This window comes from Erinaceus europaeus, chromosome X, assembly GCF_950295315.1.
Source record: "Erinaceus europaeus chromosome X, mEriEur2.1, whole genome shotgun sequence".
NCBI lineage: Eukaryota > Metazoa > Chordata > Mammalia > Eulipotyphla > Erinaceidae > Erinaceus > Erinaceus europaeus.
This window is the reverse complement of record NC_080185.1, coordinates 28,326,204-28,351,822: the sequence shown is the minus strand read 5'-3', so window position 1 is coordinate 28,351,822 and position 25,619 is coordinate 28,326,204. Positions and strand designations below refer to the sequence as shown.

Here is a 25,619-nt window from a genome sequence, read left to right as displayed (position 1 = left end):
GTGGGAACTGTGTGGAGTTGTATCCCTCCTATCCTATGGTTTAATCAATGTTTCCTTTTTATAAATAAAAATAATTAAAAAGAAGAAACAACCCATATTTCTCCTAGTCCTGGGACCTCTGGGTCTTTGCTCATTTTCCTTCATGCTTCTCTTGATCCATACCATTTTATACTGCATCTGCTGAGCTCAACCAACTCTGATCCAGCTTTGTAGTCTTATTTCTAACTCTGACACCATCTCCTTGAGCAAAACATGCTCAGCTGCATGTTAGCTGTTGGGCTCAGGTAAAAATTAGTAAAGTCATGGGTCCCTTGGATTATACCTAAAACAGGCTTGCTAGCTTTTTCTGGATACCCCCAAATCTCATCTGCTATATTCTTACCTTTATGTTCCGGAGTGCTTTTCAGCCACCTAGTTTCATACAAGTATGCTACAAATCATTGACTTTCCAACCTGACTTTCCTGGGCAGATGACTTCACCAGTGAATCCTGGAACCCCACTTCTTCAGAGCTGTGCCCCATTAGGGAAAGACATTAACAGGCTGGGAGTATGGATCAGCCAGCCAATGCCAATGTCCAGAGGAGAAGCAATTACAGAAGCCAGATCTTCCACCTTCTGCACCCCATAGTGATCCTGGGTCTAAGCTCCCAGAGGGATAAAGAATAGGAAAACTTCCAATGGAGGGGATAGGATGTGGAAGTCTGGTGGTGGGAATAATGTGGAATTATACCCCTCTTATCCAATGGACTTGTTAGTCATAATTAAATCAATAAAAAAATAAACACAACTTTCTGAAAATAATTAGGGTAATAAAAAGAGTGCATCTCTTCCACTGTTTAAAAAAATACTCTGGGTTCAGATAAGAGATATTAACAAAACTGTTAATCTAGTTTTGGATAAGGAGATCCCCATCCTGTCCTGATTAGACCAGGCTGTTTTCTACCCATAATGCATACTGCAGCAGAGCCCTGTGACATGACTTTGCATTACGTAATGACAGAAAAATCTATAGAGAAATGAGCTCAGATATGGTAGAGATCGTAACGTAACTACATTGTATAGTAACATGTGAAGAATATAATTTATCTGGAGTCAGTAATGAGATCATCTATTAAGCAATATTTCAAGCAAATGGAAGACAATGTTGAGGCACAAGGTGGATTTTCAAATTGTGTGCTGTATGTGTGTGTGTGTGTGTGTGAAAGCAGGAGTCATGAATAGCTATAGCTTTTGTCATATGCATAGTAGCCATTGAAAACTTACCATTTTTTCACATAAGAAGAAACATGGCAAATAAAAATATGTAACAACTAGACTATGTGACAGTAACCACCACCCCCTCCCAATAAAGTGGAAAAAGTAAAAAATATACAATGCTAAAGGAAGAGATAGTCATGTATCTGGAGGTGGTTGTTAGTCAAAAGGAAAAGGTTAAAACAAAAAGGCATTCTCAAGGTACCATGTCTTCAGAAAACAGTACTTCTGATTTCAAAATACCCTCTAGCTGGGAAGATAACATAACTGTTAAGAAAAAAAAAGTTCTCGCCTGAGGCACCAAAGGTCCCAATTCAATCGCATGTACCATAAGGCAGAACTGAGTAGTGCTCTGGTAAAAAAAAAAAAACGAAAACCACAAAACCTCCTAGCATAACCACAATCACAGCAGTTATCTCAGTCTTCTCCTCTCCTTTCCTTTGTTCTCAGTCACTATAGCCACCGAGTGTCAAGAACTTGAGTAATATTGTAGAAACTGAGTCTTAAAGAGTGATACAACTTGCACTAGGGGCAGAGCTAGAAAGTTGACCTTTAGTCTGATGCCCTGTTTTCTTTAATATTGAACATTTTTAGATAGAGACAGAGAGGCAGAGAGAGAAAAAGCAAGAGAGAAACCACAGCTTTACCAAAGCCTTCTTCAATGTGGTGGGGGCCAGACTCAAACCTGGGTTATGCTCCTGGTAAACAGCACACTTACCAAATGAGCTATTTTGCAGGGCCCAATACTTAACATCTTTTCTTACATATAAAGCACCAGTACTCACAGTGTCATTACTAATGAAGGTTTTAATGTAGAACCAACTGCATTGTTCTCTTGGGAGATTCACTCAGAATGCTAGCATATTAAAAGCTTTAGGAATTCTTTCTGTCAGAGCAAGGTGGTAGTGCACCTGGTTGAGTACACATACTACAGTGCATACACTGTAAGGTAGAAAGCTTCACAAGTGGTGAAGCAGGTCTGCAGGTGTCTGTCTCTCCTCTCTTTACCTGCCTCTCAATTTATCTTCATCTCTATCAAACAAATAAATAAAATAATTTTAAAAATTTATTCTTTCTGTGGGGAAATAATTATATGTCCAGTGTTATATGATTAATTTAAATGAGTTGTGATAGAGATACAATAAATGCTTATGTTTCACCAAGGAAGAGATCCAAAGGGCCAACAAAGACATGAAAAAGTGAAGTTGCAGATTATCAGAGAAATGCAAATAAAGACAACAGTGAGATACCACTTTATACCCTCTAGAATGTCGTATAGCAGAAAGGAAAGTAACAACAAATGTTGGAGATGATGGGGGTTGTGTGGAGGAAGGGACACTTCTGCACTGCTTGTGGGAGTACAAATTGGTTCAACCCTTGTGGAAAGCAATCTGGAAATCTCACAAAACTCTAGATGTGGACTCACCCTATGTCCCAGAAATTTCTCTCCTGGGAAATTAACCACCACCTTCTCCCACAGCCAAACAAACAAACAAACAAACAAAAACGTATCATAAGATATCTATGTATACCAATGCTCATATCAGCATGATTTGTAATAGCCAAAACTTAATTGTGACCCAAATGTCCAACAATAAATGATTGGCTAAAAACCTGTGGTATATACACACCAGAATATTACTCAGCTGTTAAAAATGATAAAGTGATCTCCTTTGCATCATCTTGAATGGAACTTGAAGAAGTCATTTTAAGTAAGATAAGCCAGGGAGTCAGGTGGTAGCACAATGGGTTAAGCACACGTGGCATGAAGCTCAAAGACTGGTAAGGAACCGGAAGGATTCTGGTTCAAGCCCCCGGGTCCCCACCAGCAGGGGAGTTGCTGCACAAGTGGTAAAGCAGGTCTGCAGGTGTCTATCTTTCTCTCTCCCTCTGTCTTTCCCTCCTCTCTCCATTTCTCTCATCTAACAATGATCACATCAATAACAACAACAAGAATAACTACAACAACAATAACAAGGGCAACAAAAGGGAAAATAAATAAATAAATAATTTAAAAATTAAAAAAATATATAAGATAATCCAAACAGAGAAGGACAAGTAGAGAATTATCTCACTTATAGGTGGAAATTAATAAAAAGGGACAGGGTGGAAGAACACAAAGTGAAACTTGGGCTGGGCATGGTGTATTGCATCAAAGAAGAGGACTTTAGGGAAGGAGAGAGATGGAAAAATGAAGAGAACTTTGGATTCCTGTTGCATGATAGTACAGAGAAACCTAGGTAATAAGTGAGAGTGCTCTTCAGGGAACTTCTACAGGGTGATAAGAAATTTTACCCTCATCTTCTGATCCTAACCTAATCAATGCAAGGAGTACCACCTCAGCATGCTTCACTTCAGACTGTGTCCAGAGACATCAGGCATGGAATGTCAACCCTTCAGCCTCATTACTAGGGTGAGACCTTTCCTTTCATGGTATTCTCTAATTTCATTCCAGGTAGTGCACTTTCTAACAAAGTCCCAAAACCTAGATATAGACCAGGTTCCATGAGATAAAGCATATGTTCACATGTATCCACAAATTAGGGCAAAATATATACCTGAAAGCAAAAGTACACAGTAGTCTGCAGTGAGTCAGTATAAAGTTCATAGCGAAATAGAGACTACTTAGACTTAGATACCCTGATCACCTACTTTCTATTACATTTACCTCAAAAAAAAGAGAAAAAAGAAAGAAATTTTACCCATGTGTCATTGTAAGCCATTAATCCTCCAATAAAATGATAAAGATGAGGTAGTTCTCAAATTGCTAAAAGGCATCATGGTGTGGGTGCTAAGAATATAGGCAGTGGAACTACAACCTGCACTCAAATCCAACCTATGTCATTTAATTACTTTGTGATCTTGGGAAAGTTTTCTGAACCTATTTTTTCCCCTCTACTATGCAGATAACAATAATGACTCACATCTAACAGATAATGAGTTTTGGGTAAACTAAAGCATGAAATTCTCATGGATCAGTGGGTAAAGCAAAAGACTTACATATATCAGGTTCTGGGTTATTCCCCCATACTATTTTTAGCAGAATGATGTTCTGACTTCTCTCTCCCTCTTTGTTTCCCTCTTCCCATTCAAGAATCTCTCTGTCCTATCAGAAAAAAAAGGACTATGGAAGTAGTGGATTTCTCAAACAGGTGCTGAGCCTCAGCAATAACCTTGGTAGCAATAAAAAATAATAAAAATAAAAGTCTTGTAAAAATTAAGAAATGCATAAATGGGCTGACAAAATAGTTCACCTTGGTAATGCTCCTGCTTTGTCTTGCATAGAATCAAATTCAAGCCTGGTCTCCAAGCTGAAGGAAGCTTCCATGATGTGAAGTCTCTCTCTCTCTCTCTGTCTCTCTCTCTGTCTCTCTCTCCCTCTCTCTCTCTCTCTCTCTATCTATCTGAAAAGAGATAAGAAAGTAGAAGGAAGAGGAGGAAAAGGAGGAGGTGGGAGGAGGGAGGAAAGAAAAACACAAAATGCTTTTAGAATAGCTCTTAGCACATCAAAATGTTCATTACTTGCAAAATGGTCACTGGCATGGGGAAATGTCTGTGATATTAAGATTAAGAAAAAAAAACAAGGTGACTAGTAGATAGCTCACCCAGCAGAGCACACTTGCTCAAGAGCCTACCACATGGGAGCACCATGCACAGGGGAGCTTCAAGAGTGGTGGAACGGTGCTTTGGTATGACTCCTTCTATCTCATTTTGAAAGGTAAAACAAAAGAGCCTGCTGGAGCAGTGGAATAACACAAAAATAGCTCCAGCTCCAAAAAGTAAACAAACAAAAACAATGCAAAGACCAACATGTATGTTTTCATTTTCATTTGTGCTGATGAATTGTATAAAACTTATTTTATAGGAAAAATATGTGGAGGGATAATTATTAATCACTTCACAGTGAATCTTTGGGAGTAGGGGTTTCAGATTGTCACCTTTTACTTTATACACTTGTGTCATTTTTCATATATATATATACATATATATATATATATATATATATATATATATATAGAGAGAGAGAGAGAGAGAGAGAGGATAGAGAGGCAGAGTGAGTGAAAGAGACCACATCACCAAAACTTCCTTCAGTGCAGTGGAGGCTGACCAGGAACCTGGGCCGCACACATGGCAAAGTGGGTGAGCAAAATAGCTCACCTGGTGCACTGAGTGAGCTATTTTGCTCACCACTTTGGTCATTTGTTTTGCTTTTCCAACAGGCCTTTGGTGGAGCTTCACACCTGCACAATTCCACTGCTCTTGGTGAACTTTTTTTTTCAAAAATTAATTTCCAGAGAGCTGAGAGACAAGAGAGTGAGAGACAGGCACAGAGAGAAAGAGAAACATCATAGCACTGCTCCACCACCCACCCATGAATTGTCCCCTTGCATGGTGACTGGAAACTTGAATCCTTGCATATGACAGTATGTACTCTACCTGGTTAGTCATTATCTCCCAGTGTCCTGGTTATAAAGGGGAGGAGGGAGGGGGGCAAAGGAAAAAAGAGAAAAAGAAAAATGTATCTAGAAAATTAAAAAGAAACTTGCCCAGAACTGAACCCCATTATTGCGCTGACAATGAGTAACATGCAAGTGGGAGCATGGTTTGCATCTTTCTTTAGAGAGGCATATTCTGGCTACAATGAGCTGTTTTTCTGCCAGTCTCAGGGTTCTGACTCATCGAGTTGTCTTCATGCTGACCCTTCTACCTCCTGCACTCCAGCGGCCACTCTCTATTTAAACCTGTCCTTGTACATGTAAGTTTTGGATCCTGAGTGCCAGGCACTGCATTCCACAGCGGTCAGTTTGTGTCCCAAGCTATGATAGTGTTTCATATCTGGATTCCTGCATCCAGTCTGTCAGCTGGCCCCCTGCTTCCCAGCATCCTCACTCAGAGGATATGCTATCTTGATCTTCATGTGAGTTGTGGATTAGAGTGGTGACTTGACTGAGACCAATATGAGACCTGCGACCTGTCACTGGATACCCTGATTCACCTGTTAGCAGCTTCCTGCTAGCTCTGAAATCTCACCTGCTGCCTGTATTTCTCCACTTGATTTACAAGGGGCTTGTGTGAACAGTCAAAAACCTTGTTAAAATCCAGATGTATCCTGTCTTCAACATTCTCCTGATACACAAGCCATATAACCTTATCAGAAGAGTAAATTAAATTAGTTTGCTATGACTTGTTTTCCTAAAGGCCCTACTTAGTGTTATTACTAAAAGAGATTTGATTTTAGACGAATTGTGGTTTCAATTTAGACATATTTACTGTGTTTCCCTACTTGTTCAGTGTCCCTCTCTGCCTTCCCCCAAGGCCTGCCTGGTGGCTAGAAGTAATTGTGTATATAAATTCATGCAAAATAACAGAAAACAAGGGCTTACAGTTTTGTTTGTAACATTTCATAAAGAATTATCCCAAGATAAGAAATACAGGGATGAACATGTGAACTGTGTTTTGCATTGCCATGGGACAGACTGAGGGCATTTTTGGATTAGGGAAGACTTTGATGTTCTTCACACTGCAACAGGGAGATAATTTATTATTCGACCTATAAACTGAGCTTAGTAATAAAGGTATATTAGTTTCCTGTGGTTACTGTAATAAGTTATTATGAACTGTTGGGTTCATCCAGATCTAGAGGCCAAAAGTCCAGTATCAGTCTCACTAGGCCAAGATCAAGACTGGCAGGCCCATACTCTCTCTGGAGTTTCTAGGGCAGACTATATATATATGTTTTTGTCTCTTTAAATTACAGTGACTGTGGCATTCCTTGGCTTATGGCTACATCATTCCAGTCTCCGGTGCTCTGGCCACATTGTCTTTTCATATCTATTATCACCCTCAGGTCCACTCTAATAAGGATACTTGTGGTTGGATTCAGGGCCCAGTCATATAATACAAGATAATTCCTAAAAATAAAAATCTTGATTTAACTCCATCTGCAAAATTCCTTTTAAGGTAATATTCATAGGTTCTGAAGATTAGAACATGGACAGTGTGTGTGTGTGGGGGGGGTGGCATTATTGATTCTACCACAAAGATGAATATCAAATGACTAAATCTTTCTTCTGCTACACTTTCCTCAGTTCCTCAATTTATTTCTATATGAAGCAGACAACTGAAATAAAGAACAGTAAAAACTTTTGCAGGGGATTCGGGTGGTAGCGCAGTGGGTTAAGCTCACGTGGCACAAAGCACAAGGACTGGCGTGAGGATCCCGGTTCGAGCCCCCAGCTCCCCACCTGCAGGGGAGTCGCTTCACAGGCGGTGAAGCAGGTCTGCAGGTGTCTGTCTTTCTCTCCCCCTCTCTGTCTTCCTCTCCTCTCTCCATTTCTCTCTGTCCTGTCTAGCAATGGTGACATCAATAACAACAATAATAACTACAACAATAAAAAAACAACAAGGGCAACAAAAGGGAAAATAAATATTTTTTAAACATTAAAAAAAAAAACTTTTGCAGAAGATGCCACTAGCCTTTCTGCCCTCCACCCTCTTTTGGCCCCTGGTTTTATGTCTAGTAAATATTTTTTCATATATCTGTCCAGATCCTAACCATACACATTCTTCTGGGAATGTACAGTATAATGTTCTCCTGAAAATCATCGCCAGTTTTCACTCATTTGGGTGACTTTCGAGCTCCACAGCATAATTGCTGATGCAGGTTGAAACTTTTACAGGGCGAAGATTGATTGGCTCACCAATCACATTTGTCTCTTGGGCTGGCAGTGAGCTCAGAGGAGCCATTTATGCAATCTAATTATTACGTCAATTGGGGGGATGGAGTAATGTTTCCCAGATGCCATTTGGCACCTGGAGAGCTGCAAATCAGCACTACCATGCAAGAAATATTAATATAGACCATTGATTGGATTCATTGATCCCATTCCTCCCTCTCACTCTGCTGGCTTCTTGTTTTGGTTTGGAGTGAAAATCAAAAGCTTTGCTTTACCTTATCTAGCTGCCAGGATCAGACAGGACTGCATTGATTAGATGCCTTTTATAATTAAGTATATTTAGGGAATGATGTGCAGTTCTTAGTCACTGTTTATAATTAATATCTCTTTCCCTCACCTGTGTCATTCAAAATATTCATGGCCAGTTGGTTTGAGTCAGAGCTTCAAAAGAACCTGAAATAGGTGGGAGGTAATGAACATAGATGCTGGTGAGATTGCTATAACCTGAGTCTGTGAAGTATGTACTCAGAGCTCTGTACCAAGCTCTTCATGCACACTGTTGTTAAGAGCTCCTGGGTGTTAAAGTGATGCAAGCCACAGAATGTGCTTTATTGTTAAAAAATAATTCACGATATCAGCAAGTATGGTTTGGGATTAGCCTCTACTAAAGATGGAGCTCTACGAATTGAAGAAAGAAAATTTTAAAATACTGGGGAGTTTCTTGTATCCCTTTTTCTTCTGATTTCCCTTTCCCCTTTCTGATTTCCTTTTCCACTTTTTATCAGATGTTTTACTTATTTTGGATAGAGATAGAGAGATATTTAAAAGGGGGGGAGGTAAAGAGGAAGAGAGAGAGAGAGAGAGAGAGGCACCTACACCACTGCTTCACCACTCATGAAGCTTCTTTCTCTCTCCCCTGCAGTTGAGGGCCAGGGGCTTGAATCTAGGTCCTTGCACATTGCAACAAGTGCTATCTACCAGGTGCACCACCACTCAGATGCATACTTTTTCCTCTTATAGGACTATTCCCGAAATTCTTTTCCCAACTGAATGCCTTCCACTGGAAAAAAAAAAAAGTAAAGTTTAAAAATTTGGAGATGTTGGTGTATAGCAAGAGACTCTGGGTTGTAGCAGGGAGTGTTCAGGTTTTGGAACATGATGAAAGAGGAGGCCTAGTGGGGGTTGAATTGTTATGTGGAAAACTGGGAAATGTTATGCATGTATAAACTTGTATTTTACTGTAGACTGTAAACCATTAATTCCCCCATTAAAGAAATTTTTTTTAAATGGAGATAGTTATACTAAGTGAAATAAGAAAGTGAAAGTCAGCTACTAGATAGTTTCACTCATGTTAAAATGTAAAACAATCAAAACTAATGAATTTGCATTGATAATAGCAATAATCACCAAAATGATATTTAGACACTGTAAAAAGTATGGTGCTTATTGGAAGGAACAGGGAGGGGAAATAAAGGGATAGAGGGATCTCTTTGGTGTAGTGGCACTGAAACTCTGGTGTTAGATATGATGAGTTGAAATTATACTTCTAGAGATCAGGGAGATGCAATAGCAGTAGCACAATAGATTTTAATGACTGAGGTACCAGAAGTCCCACGCTCAGTCCCCAGCTCTACCTTAAGCCAGAGCTGAGCAGTGTTCTAGTAAAATAAATTAGTTAACTATTTTTAAATAAATTACACTCTTAGAGTCTAATAGTGTTGTAGGCCAATGTTTAATAGATTACAACCAGACAATAAATAAATAAATCTTTGATTTAAAATGCAGTGAAACCCATGAAGAAAGAACTTCAATACTTAAATTTATACTGAAGGGAAATGAGTACTACTATGCATTCCTAGATGTTTTATCAGATTTGAAAAAGACTTCACATCATTAGTCCCAATGATTTATTTTAAGGAGAGACCTGTGAACTGATTTTCCCAAAGTCTTATAGGAATTATGTAGCAGATTGTTTTTCTGGTGGAAAAGGTTTTAGAGGGAACAACTTAAGGATGTTGAAGATAGACACTTCTGACTGGTTTTTCCAAAGGCCAGTTCTTGAGCATTCCAATACCATCTATAGTATCAGGTCAATCGTTGATGGATATAAGGCAATTTATCACCAGTGCTCAAAATTCACTCTTCCCTTGACCCTGCACTAGTGGTATTCACCAAATGTCCATGTGTCTTATTTTTCATCCATTTAGTATTTAGCAAATTGCTTTCAAATAAAAGGCAGTGAGTGTTTGATGATTGACTAAGTATCTCCAAAAACAGGGAAGGCTTTGCACTGAATCTTCCATGCTCTTTCACTCTACTTCCTATGTATACATTGCTCAAATGGCTACCCAAGTTAGAGATTTTGTCATTGGGTGGCTATAATAGTAGTGTTAAGTATTCAGGGAGCAAATATAATAGTGTACAGAATCTGGGAACAAAGTAAAAACTATCTGGTCTACTCAAGGTTGACCCCATAATGTAGATCTTTCTTGATGCACATAAAGAACTGGTCTGAGATGTAAGGAGAAGGGATCATGGTATCTGTGTATCTTTCGAATGCAGAACCCACCATTGTGGGTATCTTAAGACAGGGAATACAACTTCCAATTGATATTCAACACACACACACACATCACTACCAACAAACTTCTCTCTCGTCTTGGTATTATTGTTTTCTGGTTGTGGTTTAGGCTATAGAGTAAGAGAGGTCATTGTAGGGTTTTAGACAAACCACTTGGATATTCATGGCTCCTGGGAAGGAAATAATTGAAGTTTGACTGTCAAGGTTTGTCTTTAATTTCAGTTCAAAACTGCTCAGTCCCACCATTTCTATCTACTTGTTCTCTCCCTTTGCCGGTTCACCTGCACTCACCTGCAGGGACTGGGTCTGGGTGGGTACAGGCCCTGGTCTCCAGCAAACATCTCTCTCATGAGGCTGCCTTGATTTGGTCCGAGAGCCTAGGCCTTCTATGCTTCATGGTAAAAGTTTTCAGTCAGGGATGACAATAAGGAGACAGGGCTGTCCTTGAGGCAGGGCTACCCATCAGCCTCAGAGGAAAACAGCATCCAGCATCAGAGTCCACTCCTGTTGGCTGATGGCTTTGCATTGGCTGGGAATCCAGATAGCCTTAGTTGCCCTGAACCAATGAAAAGGAGGCAAAGATACAGTATCTCTGGCCATTAAAGAGATACTGCCACCTATGATTGGCCCCAGGGTACTTCACTTCAGGGTTCTCCCATTGGCTTGGAGCAATATGTTGGCAGCCAAGATGCCCTGTGGTGAGCAGGCACCTACGTAGGCATGCAGTCAAGCACAGCCTGCTGCTGGGCACTCACGGGAGAGGCAGATAGAGGAAGAGGTATCAAGATCATCCCTCTGCTTACCTGGTGACATACTGAGGACCCACCCACTACTCCTTTCTATGCCTCTCCCCTTGGTCTAGGCCTGCTGGCTGTCCTGGTCCCATCCCTAATGGACTCCAACTTCCAGGTATGGTGATGACTGGAAACATAAGGGTAAGAAGTAGCCTTTTCTCAGGGTTATTTGCATTATCCTAGGAGATTCCAGAAATCTGGATAGCTGTGATGGATTTCCCCCCCCCAAAAAAAAAAAACCCAAACAAACAAACAAACAAACAAACAGGTCCATAGAGTTTTTGTGCCATAAGGGAACATTCTGCAGATAGGAAAAGACTGAGGTAAACTCAGAGAGGTAGTAGAATCCAATCAAAGGCATAGAGCTAGTTAATGGCAAGTCTACTGAATATAGCTGAGGACCCCTTCTGATACATCACAAATGAATTCCAAATTGTAGTATTTCCTGTAAGGCTACTTTTCTATTTTTTTTCTTCGAAGCACAGTGTTTCTACTCCTGAAAAATTCCTAGGCCCATCAAGGAATTCTTTGGACCACGGACATAGTCTAATTAACTTTCTCAATGAATTTTCAGATGTGTTTACAGTGGGGAGAAAAGGAAGTTTGTCCCATACCCCACCTGTAACCTATCATTTCTCTTTTGATTGTCAACCCACAGAAGTGAATTGACTGTTAACAGGACTCCAGAGTCATATAATCAGCATTCTCCACAGGATGTTATACAACGGGGGACTCTAATCACTAGTACCATGGCATTTGAACCATTTACTGCTTGAGGTGTAGCAAAGAAACAAGTCAGTTACAAAACTGAAAAATATCTGAACTCCAGTTATTACCACATTGATAAGAATGCTTCGTTTTTTCATATATCTTTCATATATCCAAATCCTCTTTAGGTTAGAGACCTAGGTTTATTTGTTCATATATAAGATGAGTCCTAAAGTCCTAGCCGTATGCATCTCTGCATCACCAACAACAAAAAGTCTAAAGGGATCTGGATTGGTCAGGAAAGCCCCTCTTCCTCCCTTGCTTCTGTTCCTCTGATGCTCCTCTCTTCTTCATTCTTCTTTTCTAGTACTTGGAAGGCTAAATTAAGTCCTATTTTCTCTGATAGCCTTCCCTTGTTATACTTTTCTTCATCTCTCTTTCCTCTGGATTATTATTATCTTTTCCTCCTGATCCAAGAAATGATATTTTAATTTAATTTCTCACTATTGGTTTTGTTTGTATCAGTCTAATCTTCTCAATATCCTTGATGTGGGCTTCCCACAGTGATCAATATTCAAATTAGACAGAATCATAGCTTTTTTAGTGACTCTGAAATGCTCACAATGTACTTGAACATATAACACAAAATGCAGAAATCACAATTTTATGAGGAGATGGAAAACAAATGCAAGAAAACAAAAAAGAAATAAACTCAAAAATGTATGAGGTTGGATGATAGCTGAGTGCAAACCTTCATATGTTTACATGATTTTTCAAATTGCCAACAAAGAGCACATATTGCTCTTATGAGAAAAATATTCACTAAAAAAAAAAAAAGAAAATCATAGATTCATGGGTGCTAAAAGTTAGAACAGGAAAAGCATATGGAGATTACATAAATCATTTTCTTAAGGTTGAAAAGCCTGAGGCATTGCTGTAGGAAATAAGGAGACCAGGAAGCCACCATATTCACTGTGTTAAGGCAAACAGTTCAGTGCCTTTGGAGCCCTGGAGCTGAGTTTTCTAAATTCTTCTAAAGCTTCCCATCTCCAGTGGCTTTCCTTTCTAGATAGTTACTAGTCCTAGAAGTTGTGTGGTTTTTCTCCTGATGAGTCTCCCCATGATTCTTTGGCATCTCCTGAGTGGGAGTACTTGAAAATTTTACTTTGACTAATTCTATGGTCCCTTGCTAGCAACTTCTGGAACTGCTTGCTTTGTCCTACAACATCCTTGGACAAGAAAATATAGTAGCCCTAACCCCTAACCACTAGGTCACCAAAATTAAAAACACCAAAAGTCACTGCATGCTACTTGGAGTGGTAAAAGGGAAGATGATTTCAAACCCACTGTCCCTCAATACCTTTGCAAAACCTGGCTGAAAGCAGTGCTATTGATATTTAAAATAGCCACCTTAAAAAATACAGCCCATATATTTCTTTCATATTCTTTCATAATAATTATTTGTACCAACTACTTATGTTTTCAGTGCAGAAATAATAATAGAAGTATTATGTACTATACTATTATTTATGTACTATACTATTATATGTACTATACTATTATGTACTATATATATATATGTACTATACTAGAAGTATTATGTACTATAGGCAAATTACACAGCATAATTTTGATGCATTTCTTAACATTTGAATTTGTGACCCCCATGGTTTTGAATAAGGCACTTTAGTCCTATAAGATTCTGGACAAGGTTGGATAAAGGTAGACATCCTACCTGTATCTGCCGTGAGCAAAGGAAGCTAGCTGCACAGTCGAGAGAGTGGATATTCAGATCTTTGAAGAGTAATAGCTTGCTCAGGAAACTCTGTTGAGCCACTCAGTTTTTTGATCCAAGGGGTATAAATAAGGTTGAAAAAAATAAAGAACACAAAATAAGTGTTCAGGAGAAAGAAAAAACTGAAATGAAATACGAGTATTTTACAAATGAGGATGACAAAAGGAATTAGAACAGCTGCAGAGGTAGTATTTTCAAGTCTAGTCAACTGGCACATAGGCCTTGAATACAAGTATAGGTCAGGCAGTTGTGGCAATGGAACACAATCTTAGTGTTCTTTCTTCTACAACTAGGATACCATTAGCCAGAAGAAGAGTTTTCATAGGGTGGAAAGAATGTGGGGTCACATGGAGTTTGCTGGGCTTTTTCCTGTTTTTCTGTTTCTGAAGTTATTGTGTGTGTGTGTGTGTGTGTGTGTGTGTGTGTGTAAAATATGCCACCTGTAAATAAAAGTGCAGAAATCACAAATATACAAATTGGTCAATTAGTTACCAGTACATAATATCATCCAGTGAGAAACAGGATGTTGAGTGGGGGAGATACCGGGGTAGATAGCATAATGGTTATGCAAAGAGACTCTCATGCCTGAGGCTTTGAAGTCCCACGTTCAGTTCCCCGCACCACCACAAACCAGAGCTCAGAGTGCTCTTGGAAGGAAGGAAGGAAGGAAGGAAGGAAGGAAGGATGGGAGGGAGGAAGGAAGGAAGGGTATCCTCATCATCCCTGATGCTCAAGTTGTGTCACCTCCCTAACCACAACTCCTTTCCTCTTTCCTAAAGAAAAAAACTGCCCTGACTTTCACCTGAATCACATCTCTAATTTATAAGCATGCACCTTAATATGTATACCTAAACACTAATTTTGACAGCTGACTTTTATATAATCATTTAGTATCTACCCTTTTGTGCCTGACTTCCTTCATTGAACACTATGCTGCTGAAATTCATCCATTTTTGCTACATAATGCTTATTTTGTTTCTTGATGGTGTCACAATTAATTTTTCTACTGTGCAGTAAGTGGGCATATGGGCCATTTCTCATTTGGGGTCACAAATGACTAGCACTCTTCTGGATTTTTTTTTGTTTGCCTTATCCTGCATATGTGCATGTGTCCTGCTAGTAGAGAGGCACCACTGAGTCATAGGGGATGCATATGTTTCATTTTGGCAGAAGCTGCAGAGCAGTTTTCCAAAGTGTCACAGCAATTTACACTCTTACATGGCTCCAAGTCATTATCGACCTATAGCATTGTCAAGATTTTTTTTTCAATTACTATCATTTTGGTGGGTGTGCAGTAGTATCTCATCATGATTTCTTTTGTATGTTTCTGGTAACTATTAAGGTTGAAGACCTTTTCTGTATTTACTGGCTGTTTATATAGACTGCTATTTCTACTTACATCTTTTGTCCATTTATTGCTACTAGGTTGTCTGTCCTTTCTTAGTCATTAGAAGACAACCTATATATATATATATATATATATATATATGTATATTCTATAGGCATTCTTTACACCTTCTCTGTATCTTTGATAATAGATGTTACAGATTCTTCACCATTGCTGATTTTTATTTAGCACTTTGGGGACTCATTTTATTCTTTTAATTTCTATCAGAATATCCAGGCCTAAATGATCCCCATTTTGCTGAAGGCTTAACAAGCTCACCCAGGTCCTGAGAAATACCTCATTAATGCTGTAGAAGTGTTATTTCAACTCTCCTTCCTTTTCATCTGTCTCCTTTCCATTGATCCTTCCTGATTCTTTCTCCACTCCTTCAGGCTTTGCTCGTGCTTGGGGGACTTTACTATTCACAGGATGGAAATGAAAAAAAAACCTTATTTCAACCCTGATATCAAAACAATTGGATTTAACATAGGTCAGAAAAACTCCACTCTGGAAGGCCTATAGTTCTCTCTGTATAATGATATAGGACTGGAAGCTCAGAGAAATGAAGGATATCGCTCAAGGTCATACTACAAGCTAATGGCCAAGCTAGGACTAAGGCTCAGGCCTTTGGCATGTGTGTCCCCATTTTCCTCACTCCACTATGCTAGGAAAGACCAGGGCATTCAGTTACACACTGCACATTGACTAAGGTTTTTTTTTTCTTCTGAAAATAAGTGCTGTCTGTGTCTGTGTAACAACAACATAATCGGTAGAGACTATGGCTCATGTCTGTCTGGACTCAGGTTGAGAGATCACATCACCTCTGCTACTTTCCCATCTCCTGGCTGTCAAAGCTTGAAGGACAACAAATGGTTTGAGTAATGAGATGAGTTAAGATAGTGTCTCCCACGCTGAATTATGTGCCAGTTCCAGGGACTACAGGATTCTGCCACAATCCATTTACACAAGAAATTAAATTGAAGGTAGCAATGTAATATTCATGTATTAAATCCTGGCGGACAATCAAAGTAATTAAGGCCAAATGCTCTGAATCATCCTGTGGCATCACGAACGTTCCATTGCCTGGTTTTTAGAAGGACTTATTTTTCTACAACCAATTATCTTGGAAATCATTAAGACTCCTTTGGAATGTGAATAATTTGAAAGCCACCACAATACCCAGCAATACTCAAGCCCTTTTGCCCCCATAAGAGATAAATTCTGCTAGAAATCTGTATGTGGTAGGCAAGTCTAATTTTAAGAAGCTAGAGTTAGGAGCTAAGACCAATCTCTAGTCAGACTTTTAAGTAAGTGTGTGTGTGAGAGAGAGGGGGGGGGAGAGGGAGAGAGACAGACAGAGAGAGAGAGAGAGAGAGAGAGAGAGAGAGAGAGAGAGAGAGAGAGGGAGAGAGAAGGAGGAGGAGGAGGAGTAATGGATATATTTTATCTTAAGTTGAAGCATCTAAACTTATGGAAGCTACTGGACTAACTCTTGCTACAGACTGATCTGCTTGCTGTATAACTCTGTGACTATTATAAATGTGTGGTACTGATTAAGAAAAAAAAGCTGGGAACCAAGGTGGTATCATGTACCCCCACAATGATGAGTAGGACAGACTTTTAGACCTCTTCCACCTCTGCCATAGTCATCTTGTCTCTTAAAGCTTCTCCAACTACCTTCAACTCTTAGTCCTTATTCTTTGCAGCTTTCCTTTATCCACACCTCTGCTACAACATTCATCATAATGTTCTCACATTATTTGTGGGTTGTTCTCCTAAAATATAAGCCCATCAAGAGCAGGGACTTTGTTTGAATCTCTCCAATTCCCCATACCTGTCCCAACATATACTTTAGATAAGGTGTTTGGTGTACTGTTGGTGGAAGGATGGAAGTCTATATAAAAGAACTGATGAGTAAAAGAACACATTTATACAAATGTATCTCTGTTTGAGAATGACAAGGTCAGTGTCAAGGCAGTAGCAAAGAGAGGAATGAATCTTCCCTTCTCTTCCAGTAAATGCCTTAATTATCTCCAGAAAACAATGCTCTCAAGCCACTACCAATAAATTAAACCCTGGCATAAAGAATATGCAACTAAAAGATAAACAAAAATATGAAAATACCTTGTATTTTTTGCGGTGTACTTAGAGAACAATCAAGTCATTTTTATCTGAACTAATTATAAGACTTCTATGGATCTTAAATACCGCATACAAAATAGGTCTCTGATTCATCAGTTTTGCCAGTGGGAATAATTAAAAGCCTGCGTATACAGTAGTATTCCTACCAAATTATTTCCTCTCATAAATATTTATCCATAGCCTACGTTTGTTGATGCTAAGAAGCATTAATATTTCTCAGCTTTAGCTCATATACTGCCCCCCGACTGTACCATAATTTTGATCCATAGATATTTTACTATTACCTTGTTCGTGTCTATATCCCTAGTTTTTAGCACAGAACTTGGCACAAAGAAAGTACTTGCTGGAAACGAATTAATGAGTCATAAACGAGAGAGAAGCTCTAAGCTATGTTTCCCATCACTGAAATATAACTGCACAAAGCTAACCCCATTCATTTAGGTTCTTTTGGTAACCTTACATTATCCCTGAGCTTTTTACCCATCTCGTTCTACCTACCCAAGTATTACACCTCTTTAAAAGACAGTTGCCCCAGCCCTCCATGTAGCCAGAGCAACCCAGATGGAGCAGTGCAGTCTGTGTGTCAACTCAAACCAAATGAACATACCACTAACCATCTGTGACTTTTCTGGGAGGGTATCTTGAGCCTGCATGTTTCATATCATCAGGGTCTAACAGTCAGTGTCAGAAGCTGTGCCAAGAAATATTGATACTGCACAAAATCAATAAACTGGGGCCATGGCTAAATATTTATTGGGGCAGACAGTGACGCCATGTTTGCTCAGAAAATTCAATCACGGTTTGTCCAATTACTGCGGGTTGAGATTTGAACGAATTAGTTCTTAGTCATACAATCATAGAATGTCAGAGCTAGAAAGACCCTTAGAATTAATCTGGCCCTGAACAACCTGATCTTTCCAAACTACTTTTATGTCTGTTTTTTAATTATTTTTTTTTACTGTTGCATGACTTTATTTTAGATGGAGACAGAGAGATAGATAAATAGACAGAAACAGAGGAAGAACACAACAGACCTGTTTTTTTTTTTCAATTTGGTGGGGGCAAGAAGCAAATCTGGTTAATGTACATGGGCCAACAGCACACTATTCAAATGAGCTATTTTGCTGAGAGAGAGAGAGAGAGGGAGAGAGAAAGAGAGAGAGAGATCATATCCAACTATCCAAGTGAGCTACTTCACTTACCTTCCAAACTACTTTCACAAGAAACAGTCTTATATAATATAGTGAAACCTTATGGTGCTCTTCTCATTTAACTGAGGTTGGTATTTACTCTCATGGCTTTGCCTTCCCCTCTCATCTGCCTCAAGCTTCAGAATAGAAACAAGTCTCATGAAATTAAGAAGAATTGTGTCCTATTGGGGAAAAAGACCTTAGTCTTGACATAGTAGTCAAGACAGTTCCCAAGTCTGTCTTACCCCTAGGAACTAATACTTCAACTTTACCTTTTCAACATATTAAACTCATGCCTGTTGGGATCCTTTGGATATGGTCAATTAAGCTGGCTAGGAGCATCTGTTCCCTGGGAAGGATGGCACAGTGACTAGCAGACTGATTAGCAGGAATTGAAGTATTTAAATAAAACAAGTTGCTGACAACTGTTACAAAACTCAGAGGAAAATATTGAGGGCAGAATACAAGAGGAAGCAAATGAAGGTGAAGAGAAGAACTACACTGACGTCCAATTTCCTCCTCCCTCAACCCTGGTTGATTGGTGTCTGCTTCTATATGTGGCCATCTTTCTCTGTGTCCCTGTCACCATCTACAGAGTGTATCTAGTTCCTTGTCTGTTTCTACCTGTGCCTTGTGTTCAGAGTGGCTCTGCTCATATCTGTCTGCTTTGGGAGTCTCCTCACCTATTTCTAAGTCTTTTAGCCTCTGTGTGACTGTTTTCCTCAGAGTGTGTTTCTGTCTAATTTTGCACTCATGGATGTGTGTATTCTTTGAAGTTCTCGGCACTGTGTATCCATGGCTTTTATTTCAGACATGTTCGTCTATATCTGTTGCTGCTTTTAATACACTAGTCTACAAGCATGGCTCATCAAGATGAGAAGGGATATTATAGAGCTAGGAGGAATCCTCATGACTGACCATTCTTTTTTTTTTCTTAGGCTTTTTTTTTAAGTTTTTTAAATTTCTTTATTTGGGGAATTAATGTTTTACATTCGACAGTAAATACAATAGTTTGAACATGCATACCATTTCCCAGCTTTCCATATAACAGTGCAACACCCACTAGGTCCTCTGTCATCCTTCTTGGATCTGTATTCTCCCCAGCTGACTGACCATTCTTAAGCCCAGTCCTGAGGCATCGCATTAAAATCATGTGTGGAGAGAGAGAGAGAGAGAGAGAGAGGAAAACACTTCTGATAAGCTTAAAACCCTCAGTCTTTTCTCCCATGTCTTTCTCTACTTTCTTAACCTTTTTCCCCCAGTCTCCCTCTTCCATAGCTCTGTCACAGTGGTTATCTCTGGCTGTTCTACTTTTTCCATTTCTCTATATTCCTTTCTTATTTTTTATATCTTATTTCTCAGCCTTTCACTTTCCATCCATTTTCTCTCTAGGTCCCTCTCTCTCTCTCTCTCTCTCTCTCCCTCTCCCTCCCCCCTCTCTCTTTCTCTCTCTCTCCCCCTCTCCCTCCCCCCTCTCTCTCTCTCTATATATATGTATATATATTACATAAGCATTTATATAAATGTTTATAAGTATATACTTTTCTATCTTTGTATACCTTTTTTCTTTGATTCCTTTCTGAATCTCTCTCTCTTTTTTTATCTCTTTCCTTCTTTCCTATTTCTACATTTCACATTTTTACTCTATTCTTCTTAGGATGTATCTCTTTTAATGCTGTTCTTTCTCTTACCCTCATTTCCTGTTCCTCTTTTCATCCCTTTCTGTATTTATCACTTTCTGTTTCTTTCTCTAGCCCATGCTTCTTTCTATCAGTAGTTTTTGTATATGAATATGTCAAGTCCTTTCATGCTTTGTTTTCTTCAAAGATGTTTCAAACACCAGGAGGGAGAAAAGGAGGAGGGAGAAAAGGAGGGAGGCAGAAGGCAGGGATGGAAGGGGGAAAGAGATAGAGAGGGACTACCTCTTTTCTTTCTTTCTTTCTTTCTCTCTTTCTTTCTTTCTTTTATTCTTTCTTCCTTTTTCTGAGCTGGGCTCAGTTTGGGGCTCATTATCTAGCTTCTTACTTGTGGGTGGGTGGGGTTTCTGTTACTCCCTGGAATCGAAATTTGAGCATCCTTGTTCCCAGCCCCCAGGACTCTGTCTGCAGTTATACTGCGACTCCAGCTGCTGCTTGCATTCCCTGCACGTCCTGTGCAGAGCGATGAGCCCCCAGGTGCGGTGGGAGAATTCATCAGCCACCCGACAGGGCTAACGATTTACTCCTGAGAAATAATCCATATCCGGATAATGGATCACCCCGACTCCTGGAGACCATTTGTCTTGGCACTTAAATGGCACCAGCAACCAGGGACAGAGCCAGGACTCTATCCCAGGTTCATTGGTAGATGAATAGGCTGGAATAATAATGCTTAGGATTATGATAAGGAACACTTTGCATTTGCATCCTGCTTTTAAACTTTATAAAATTGCAGGAGATCAACCTTCCTTGGCTCATCATTTTTGAATCTCACATACGCTGGACCCTGCTTGCAAATTCCAAGGCAGGGGATTTTAAGTGACTCATTCAGAGTCATCTAGCCTGTTACTGACAGAAATGAGCTGAAAAGTCTTACTTTTCTGACTGAGACTCTTTCCTTTGAAAGCTACATGATCATTGGGCAATCATACTGTCCGTATCTGGAAAATGGAAGCGAATACTGAGAGCTACACTGTCAGATCAGACCTGACTTTGAACACTAGTTCTGCATTCGGTAGCTCTTGGGCACATTGTTTATTCACTCAGGACTTCAATTTCCTCTGCTATAAAATAGGGATCTCCATATACTTTCCTCACAAGACTATTAGGATTAAGAGAGGTTACGTGTGTAGAGTGTTTAATATAGGACCTAGCTCATGGTAAAAGCCCCATGAGTGTTAGCTATGATTATCACTACTGCCTGTCTCTTTGCAGGATGCTAAGTGAACTCATACAAATGCATGAGAAGATTGGTCTGGAGGAGGGGAGGGGATTATTGAAGAGCCAGCTTCTGCACAAGTGTCCCTGAGGCCATCTTGGAGCAGGAGAGGGGGCTCTGAAGGGTGAGTTTTGATTGTAGGAAGAGTTGAGGATTCTTTTTGGGTTGGGAGGCTGGTTCTGAAACCAAGAGAAAGAAGGAGGTTGGGGATCTGCTTTCAAAGCCCAAACAAGTCTTCCACAGACCTATGCTTAGCAAGACCAATCGCTGACCTTCAATCCCAGCCAGCTAACAGCTGTCAGTTTCCCTAGGGCAGTTCTCACCCTCAAAAGTTGGACAGAGGACTTTTTCTTAGAGGTGGGGGTTGGGGTATAGGGGAGGATATTGAAGCCAGAAATATTTCACAGAAGGGCCAGCACAAACTAAAAGTAATGAAACATTGTGCTGGAGCCTTTTACATAAATGGCATTTCACTGTACAAATATAAGAATGAGAATCAACATTGCCAATAATAACAGGAACAATTCATCTTTACAGTGAAATTCTATGGCAAGTGACTGTGAGGGGTAGACACATCATCTCCGAAGGCGAGATGCCTCCCCAGGGTCCACCTGCATGCAGGATCACAGCCCATATTCTTCTCCCCTCCCCTTTTCTGGGACCTCATCTTCTCAGAGTCAGGCACATAATTCAGCCTTCGGTGAAATGACTCTGATGCTATTGAAGCTCCCTGGAGAATAGATGCTGTGTGTAGGCGGGGAAGTGTGGGATCCTGACTTCAGGCTCTGGGAAGGCGAGGAATTGATACATCTCCTCAGCACCCAAGGCTCAACTCCTTTGGAGATGAGAAGGTCTTTGTTCAAACCTGATGGCTTATTAATAATTCTCTCCATTGTGCTCATCAGTTGACACATTTCTTGAGAACCCTCTGAAGGGGATCTAAGGAGGTTTGGCAGAGTTGGCAGTGTAGTTGAGGAGGCAGTCCACAGACATGTAAAGATTACTGACAATACAAAGCAGTCCCTTCTACAAAAAGATGAACACAGAGGGAGGGTGCACTGTGGAGAAAATAAAGGATCCAGAGTCAGGAGGCTTGACTTCGCTTTATCTTACAGAGTCCTGGTCCCCCTAGTCTCTTGAAAAGGCAGACTAGTGACGTTAAGGGAACATTAGTTTTGGAGTCAGATCAATGGTTCCAGAACAAATTATTTAACTCCCACAAGACACAATTATCTTGTGTAGAAACTGAGCTGTGATGATAACCCCTACATCATAGGGTAACAGTGTGGATTAAATAAAAGCACACATGTATAGTGCCAGGCATAATGCCTGGCACAGGATGAACACTAACTAATCAGTTCCTATTATTGTAATGTGCAGGGCGGGGGCAAGGAAGAGACTGTTTGGAAATAGAAGGGCTTTATTTTCTTATTAATTTCATAGGATTGGAAACCCTCCCAAAACTACATGTAAACAATAATCATAATATCTATGATACTTTTTCTATGTCTCTCCACTATTGTTCACTTGAAATTTGGTGTGAGCAAATTTGAAGAACAATGAAAGAGCAGAGGAGGCAAATTATATATATTTTAGTTATCATGGGCACCCCTCTGAGCTTCAGTTTTCCCATCTATAAAATGTGAGTAAGAACACCTACTGCACAGGGCTGTTGTGAAAATTAAATTAAAATGTGTACAAAGCATTTGCCACTGCATAGAGAGAAAGCAAGTGCTAGTGGGGCCAGGGGGTGGTGCGCCCGGTTAAGCACACACACTACAGTGTGTAAAGACCCAAGTTTAAGGACCTGACCCCCACCTACAGGGGGAAAGCTTCACAAGTGGTGAAGCAGGGTTGCAGGTGTCTCTCTGTCTCTCTCCCCCTCTATCTCCCCTGCTAATCTCATTTTCCCTCTGTCTCTATCCAGTAATAAATTAAAAGAAACATAATAAAGAAAACAAATGCTAGCTCCACTTCCCTTTTCTTATCTATAAAAATGAAAATAAGGAGTTGGGCGGTAGCACAGCAGGTTAAGCGCACGTGACGCAAAGGGCAAGGACTGGCGTAAGAATCCTGGTTCAAGCCCCCAGCTCCCCACCTGCATGGGAGTCACTTCACAGGTGGTGAAGCAGGTCTGCAGGTGTCTATCTTTCTCTTCCCTTCTCTGACTTCCCCATCTCTCTCCATTTCTCTCTGTCCTATCCAACAATAACAACAACAATAACTACAACAATAAAACAAGGACAACAAAAATGAATGAATAAATAAATATTTAAAAATGAAAATAGGTGATCAACCCCAATGGGTGATTTAGAAGAATGAGATTGGGTAAATATAAAGGAACTATTCATATAGTGGAAGACCCGTCCCCAAAACAACATTTCTAGAACATTTGGTATATGTATTAAGCACTGGACAGTGAGGAAATGTTAATAAATTAGGTAAATACTCATTGCCTAGTATACACATGATACTGTTTTAGGTACTTTGAGTGATCCAGAAAAGTAAGGACCATCAAAGTGACAGAGTTCCTCCCTACAAGAACATAGTAACAATGACAGGACCTTGAGAGATGTTTCCATTTAGGGCACAGAAGGGAATGCAGAGCCAGAAGGATAAATAGATAGGAATGCTGTCTAACATAATATTGTCCTCAGAGCCAAGGGACAGAGAGTTTCAACAAATAGGGAGGTCTCACAATGTAGCGTTCTGCAGATAAGGAGAATATAATTCAGACGTGGATTAAACCTCCAAGGGAACACATGGTTACTACAGTGAGAAAAGTCTTAGCAAAGTGTGTACATGGAGTTGCATGGGTTGGGTAAGGAATCATCTTGCAGTGAACTAATTTTTAATGTTTTTAATTAATTTATTTAATTTGATAGGATAGAGATAAATTGCAAGGGTACGGGAAATAGAGAGGGAGCGAAAAAGAGAGACACCTGCAACTCTGCTTCACTACATGAGAAGCTTCCCACATGCAGGTGAGAACTGCTAGCTTAGACCTGGATCCTGAAACATGATAGCATATACATTCAACCCACCCAGTCACCTTACACTACTTAATCCTTACACTGTTAAGGATTAAGACTGAGAAAAAGAAGATACTAGCCAATGGGGAACTTACCATCAGAGGATAGTTGTTTTCATACTGCGGTATTTGAATGTTTTTATGGCTATCTGGAAGAAGTGTCCCAAGTAGGGAAAGACAAGATAAACAATTGAAAGACAGTTTCTGATGAGAAAAAAAAAAAGATGTGTGAGAGATGAAACTTGGGAGGAAGAGGAACTCTTGATCAGTATGGAGAAAAGGGGTAATGAGGGTAAGACAGCTACCAAATGATCAAGGGGACTGAGAATTGACAAGGGGTCACTGCATCTAGAATTAGGAAGCTACAAAGACCTCTACAGCTAAAGTCTAGTGGAAAGAGTTGAAGTAGTGAGTGGATGGCATATACCTGAAAAGTTTCACAGATCTGATAGTAGCTGGAGAAAAGCTGAGGGACAAATGAAGTTTTAGGGCTGTGTATACACAGAGGGGAGGAATCAGGGGAAGGGGATAGGGTGAAAAGGCAAGAGGATGAGAACCTACTTGATGGCTGAGGTGGCAGCAGAAAGAAGGATTTCACTCAGGGCACCAGTAAGGAGGACCACCAAGTGAGTTCCTTTTTCTTTTGAGGCGGAGGAAGAAGAACAAAACAAACAGAAAGGAGAAAAATCCAGATAGGCTAAGGTTTTACATTCCATCCTTGAAATTGGCCTGGGGGCACTAATATCACCACCCCTGGCCCCATATTTTTCATGGCATCTTACTGTCACAGAGAAGACTTGAGAGATAGTAAGGTTGTGGTGTTTTGGGGGTGGTGGTGGTAGTGGTGTTATACTCCTGCATCTCTCCCTAGGGAGTTTAGTAAAAGGGAGCTGTAAACCCAGTTCTATTATACTAGACTCCAGATTTTGGTCCAGATGGAGATGGGGAAAACCTTTTGTCTATGACTCAAAACAGTGTCACTTCCACCCCAACTTTCTCTCTGAAATCACCATTCTGGAGTCCCTCTCAAAAACAGTCAAAATTATCAGCCATTCAGAGACTGGCATTTTCTTGGTATATGCTCACACACTGGGGACATAAAATGCAGTCCAACCAAAATTGTCTTCTGTTTGACAAATATTT

At 40.0% G+C, this 25,619-nt stretch overlaps 1 long non-coding RNA gene across 1 annotated transcript in view; it reads right to left on the bottom strand.

Annotated features, from left to right (window-relative positions):
* Window positions 1–25,619, bottom strand: part of LOC132535807 (uncharacterized) — a 651,000-nt gene that overhangs the window by 616,201 nt on the left and 9,180 nt on the right. The gene's annotated exons all lie outside the window — the stretch shown is intronic.